A 5511-nucleotide genomic window follows, 5' to 3' on the forward strand; every position below is an offset into this window, starting at 1 on the left:
TACTGTAGCATTATGGTATTCACTGTAATGAGGTATTAAATTTATTTTATACAGGCAGCTGATTCAAGATATGCTAATGCTGGGTTCACAATTGCTAGTCTTGCATTACTAAATCCACCATCAACTACTATTGTAGTGACACCTACTGCTTCAGTAACTCCTACAGATGATGGACTATCTGCTGGACAAATAGCAGGAATAACAATTGGAGTTGTAATTGGAGCCTTTCTCATCATCATAATAATAACCAGTGTGGGCTGTCTTGTATGGTAAATTGACCTTAATTAATAATGTATATATGGAGATTGTGTTCTATAGCTATAGAAAAAAGTCCAATAAGGTTTTAAAGAAAAATGATGATGATGATTTTACTGTTGAGAATCTATATTATGAACATACTGCTCGTAATCCTGAAGGTAATTCTAGCTTAAACTCTAGTTGAATAATGAACACATATTTTTTTAATTTTTGATTAAAAATATAGGTTCAGTCCAAAGTATCAAATTAAAATTTGCTCAAGACTCTGACAGTAATGATGAAAGTGAAAGTTACATGAATAACATTATGAAAGAAGGAGAAAGCAAAGTTGAAAGTTTTGGTCTTATGCCTACAGAAAATATGTTTAAAGAGTCTAATGAAACTTTTCTCTAAATTTCTTTTTCTTGTGCTGAATTTATATTTAATTGTTTGATTTTTATATAATTTTTTCTGGATATTATTTTTTAGATCTTGTGCTGAATTTATATTTAATTGTTTGATTTTTATATAATTTTTTCTGGATATTATTTTTTAGATCTTGTGCTGAATTTATATTTAATTGTTTGATTTTTATATAATTTTTTCTAGATATTATTTTTTAGATCTAGATCTACTGCTCAATTTTTTGTCTTGTTAAATCTTTTCATGTTTTAATTTAAGTAGACTGTATCTAGACACGTCACGTGACAGCCTTGCTACAAAATGGACTGCATTTCTTCTCAATTTTCTTCTTTTGCTTCAATGGAGGTTCACATTCAACCAGTTATACAGTCATCACAGCAAATTGTGTTTGTTTTAATGGCACTTGGGGCAGCATTCGTATAGACTGACTACTGGGACAAAGATGCCAGTGTCTGAGAATATCTATATAGACTGAATCACCATGTACATTGTATGTAGAGAGCTAGGATATTAATTTTAATTCACTCAATATTTGTAGGTTCATGAGGTCCAACTGCTGCACAAACCAATCAAGATCATGTGCTGATGTAGTTAAGGTATGATCTTGCTGCAAAATTAATGACTTTTGATATTCGTTTCATGTACAATAATAGACTTTAATTTGGTTAGTCAAATGAGACTATTTTGGGGGTCCTGCTTAGTCTGTAATAAAAATTTGAAGGGCAAATTTAGTAGTAGCTGATGCTAAAGTTCTTTGTAAGTATGTCATGTGGAAAGTACAATCTAATTGGCTAGTTGCACTTATTTTTGACACAATCATTATTATTGACGTAGATAATATGTATATGCACTTAAGCAGCTACTATTATGGAATCTTTCAGGGCTAAAAAATTCATTACATGACCTATGATTCATCTTGTTCCCAACACAATGATGGTGCTGCTCTAGTGTGAATGTACATGTGTAAGTTAAGTATCAGTATATCAAATAGTAGTACACTAATACTACTAATATGTTATTACCACAAGACTAAAGGTGCAACTTTGAACTAGACTTTATTGGAAGCGGAGTAGAGATAAGTATTAGAATCCTACCATAGTGGCAGCTTCCGCCTACTGGAATTATAATGGTCAGGTATTCTCCTTGAAGTTCCTTACGTATAGTCTAGTTAGAAGGTTCCCATCACCAAAATGTTATCCAATATGAAATAGTTGGCAGAATTCAACAAAATAATTGTTCAAATGTCTTGTAGAAGTTTCTGATAAATTGGCTGGATTTTCCACAAAATTTTGGTTTCTTGTCAGTAGATGTTTTGGGTCAAGTCTTAGCCAAAAGTTCATCAAAAATGACTAAGAAACAATTCTACCTTTCGTCTGAGATTACTACAATCCAGTGATTGGTTCAATCATGAAGTATTTGTATGACCTATTTTTACGTTTTTTTGTTGCTAATTTATCAAGGAGCTGTAATTCGTGTCTATACAGGAGGTAAATGTTCTAAATTACTAAGGAGACCTGTACAGAAGCTTTATCAATTGGAGGTATGGGACACACACAAGAAGATACTACTTCACAACCAGAAGTTGTCCCAATACCAGACAGTGAAGCAGTTAATGAGTCAATCTTAGAAGATCATACTGAGGAACATGAGTCTGTGCAGAGAGCTGCAGCCATTCAAGCTAAAGAGTAAAATACTTACACATTCTGTTTGAATTAATTAACTCTCATAGAAACTCAGTACATCTGTGAGTGTTTGTAATTATTTTTTATGCTTATTATTCTGTATGTTATATATTATCAATTAGTTTATGATTATTATTTCTTTTGAATGTTTTTGTTGTGTATAGGTTACAATTTATTTTGTTTATTTGTGTATCGACTAGTTACCTAGTCAATGGGGAGTGTTAGGAATTAAATATTAATAGGTGTTCATGTTTATTACTAGTTATTAATTTTGTGTTGAGCATGCTCAGTAGAGTCTGTAGTTTAATGGTTTTTTGAGAAAAAGATTGTTCTTTGTGAAAATAGAATTAGTAGCCCTAGCAAGCAGCATCTGCCACCAAATTCAACATAATTGGGAACTCCAAATAAAAGAACTAGTAGGATGAGAGATGAGAGAACAAAGAGAAAGTAAACCATGTTTGCATAGTATGGTGTATGAACCATAATGCCTTGACATATAAACTATGTTAACTATTATGCACTATGTAAACTTTCAAATTTTATGTTTTACACCATTAGACCCTACTAAAGTCCATTCAGTTTCACCTGACCTATTGATTTTTTGTTATAACTTTTGATAAACATGGAATTTAGAAATTTTGTTTGTACCATTAGAATCGCTAGGTCCTTCCCGTCCTTTAGATAAAAAGATCGGGTCAAAATGATAAGGCGTTAGCCTTTTTTGGATGTCCCTGTATAAACTCAATGGCATACCTTTGACCACAATTATGCAGCTAAAACAGCCAGATTAAATTCAGCTGCTACTTATCTGCATCCCGTGCAACAAAAACAATTCCAAAAACCACAAATACGTAAAGAATGCGGATGTGACGTAGTTATTTATTAATTGAAAAAAGCCAGGGGTCAGGTGAAAGTGAATAGACTTTAGGTTAGACACCATTTAAGGAATGCAGGAAACTATACTACTAACTTCAAAACACTACAAATAGATGGAAGCATAGTATACTATCTAGTTGCTATACAAGACTGGATGCCATGAAGTGTCTTGTGTGCTTTATTCTTGTTTTCTCATTATCAGTTGCTCAAGATTGTCCTCTACCAGCCAATGCTGATATAGAGAATGCATTGACTACCTTACTGGTTAATGCTCTGGATATTATATGGCAGGTTGGATTGGGTTAGTGAATCTAACTAGTGGTACAACTGCATTCGGTGCTGCCAAATCTTGTCACCTCTTCTGTTACTTGGATAGTATTTATAATCTTTTCCTTGTAAATGGTACAGATATCAAAATAACGAACAAAGATTTATCTGATGCAGCTCCTCTTTGTACTACTAATAGAAGGGGCCCACTATGCTCACAATGTTCTCCTGGGTACAGTGTAGTGTTTGGATCTATTCGATGCAGCAAATGCAGTAACTGGTGGCTGTTAACAACATTAGCGTATGCAGTCGCTGGTCCTCTCTTCATCTATTTGTTATATGCTCTCAGACTCACACTGACTACAGGTACTATGAATGGTATTGTGTTTTATGCTCAAATACTTGTGACTTATAATCAATTCAATTTAAGAAGTCGTAATTTTGTTTCTGTTTTTCACTCAATCAGTAATGGATTAATCTCGTTGCTTAACCTGAACATCAACTTCAATTACCCAATTTGTTTGTACAATGGAATGACGGAAGCATGGAAGTTTGCACTTAGTTTAGTATTTCCAATTTATCTCATGGTGATTGTAGTGCTTCTTAGCTCTCAAATAAAATATCTGTATCATCAATTCAAGTTCTCGTGACCGTTGTACATCTCTCTTTCTCAAGTTTTCTCGTATCTGTACAGAATGTGTATACCTATAGCATTATACATCTCAATACAACTGATGTACCACTTCATGTTTGGCTTAGAGATGGCACCACAGAGTATGGGAGTGGTAGTCACCTGGTTTTAATGATCATGACATCTCTAATAGTTTGGCCTATACTAATTGTTTATGTTGGTATATTGCTATTTGGTAGATTGGTTATGAAAATCAACAGGTTTAGGGAATACCTTCGCCCAGTTTATGAAGCCATACATGCTCCTTATAAGGACAATCGAGAGTTTTTCTTTCCAGCTCAACTGTTAGTCGTAGTGTTCTGTTATATTCACTTTTGTCAAATACACGAAGAACATTTTTCCAGTTTCTGCATATTCACTATGATATTATGGATAATTTACATCTTTTCTGCAGCCTTATTTCCACCTTATAAAGCAAGATGGCTCAATTATCTAAATTTACTGATACTATTCATTACTCTCCTCATAGCACTACTTATGTGGTATCTCTTTTTCATCAGTAATATGGATGGACTAGTGCTGGCATTCAATTTTGGTACAATGCTTATCTTGCTGATATTTTTTGCAATTGTCATTGGTCATGTTCTATGGGTAAAAGGAAAACTAAAGAAGTTGAACCTGTATTTTAAAGCACACTATTCTTCCCTATGTCAAAATTCTAAGAGAATATACTCAGCAAAAAGGAAGCAGCTGTGGCTAAATATTGAAGATTCATTCTTTGATTCTTATTCAGAAACTAGAGAGCCACTTCTAAGCCCTGACTGAATGCATGCAGACTTTTATTATTTTTGATTTAGTTAGATTATTAATATTGTGCCTTCCTTGTAAAATCAAGTTTGTAGCATCAATTTGAACGCAATAAAATTTTATAGGAGAAATAAACTATGTTTATATAGTATAGTTTACAAACATGATGATGTGTTGACATGTAAACTATGTTAGTTACACTGTGTAAACTTTCAAATTCTATATTCTATAGATCATAGTTGAGACATGAGTAGCATGATGGGGGTAAGCAATTTTTAATTTTAAGGAATGCAGGAAACTATATACTATTAACCTCAAAACAGACTACAAATAGATAGAAGCAAAGTAGATATATCCAGTTGCTATACAAGACTGCATGCATGCCATGAAGTGTCTTGTGTGCTTTATTCTTGTTTTCTCATTATCAGTTGCTCAAAATTGTCCCCTACCAGCCAATGCTGATATAGAGAATGCATTGACTATCTTACTGCTCAATGCTCATGGTTTTCAGTCATATTCTCCTAACATAACAGGATCAGTTCAATATGTCTGTCAAGCCCAAGGGAACGGGATTAATACTTATACAGA

At 33.3% G+C, this 5511-nt stretch overlaps 1 long non-coding RNA gene across 1 annotated transcript; it reads left to right on the forward strand.

Moving 5' to 3' along the window:
- The first annotated feature begins 14 nt into the window (after positions 1-14).
- Positions 15-696, forward strand: LOC109589190 (uncharacterized). Its single transcript, XR_002188580.1, has 3 exons — positions 15-269; positions 319-416; positions 485-696. It is a non-coding gene; the product is annotated as an uncharacterized LOC109589190 (long non-coding RNA).
- The last annotated feature ends 4815 nt before the right edge of the window (positions 697-5511 follow it).

This window comes from Amphimedon queenslandica, unplaced genomic scaffold (assembly GCF_000090795.2).
Source record: "Amphimedon queenslandica unplaced genomic scaffold, v1.1 AMPQUscaffold_11556, whole genome shotgun sequence".
Lineage (NCBI taxonomy): Eukaryota > Metazoa > Porifera > Demospongiae > Haplosclerida > Niphatidae > Amphimedon > Amphimedon queenslandica.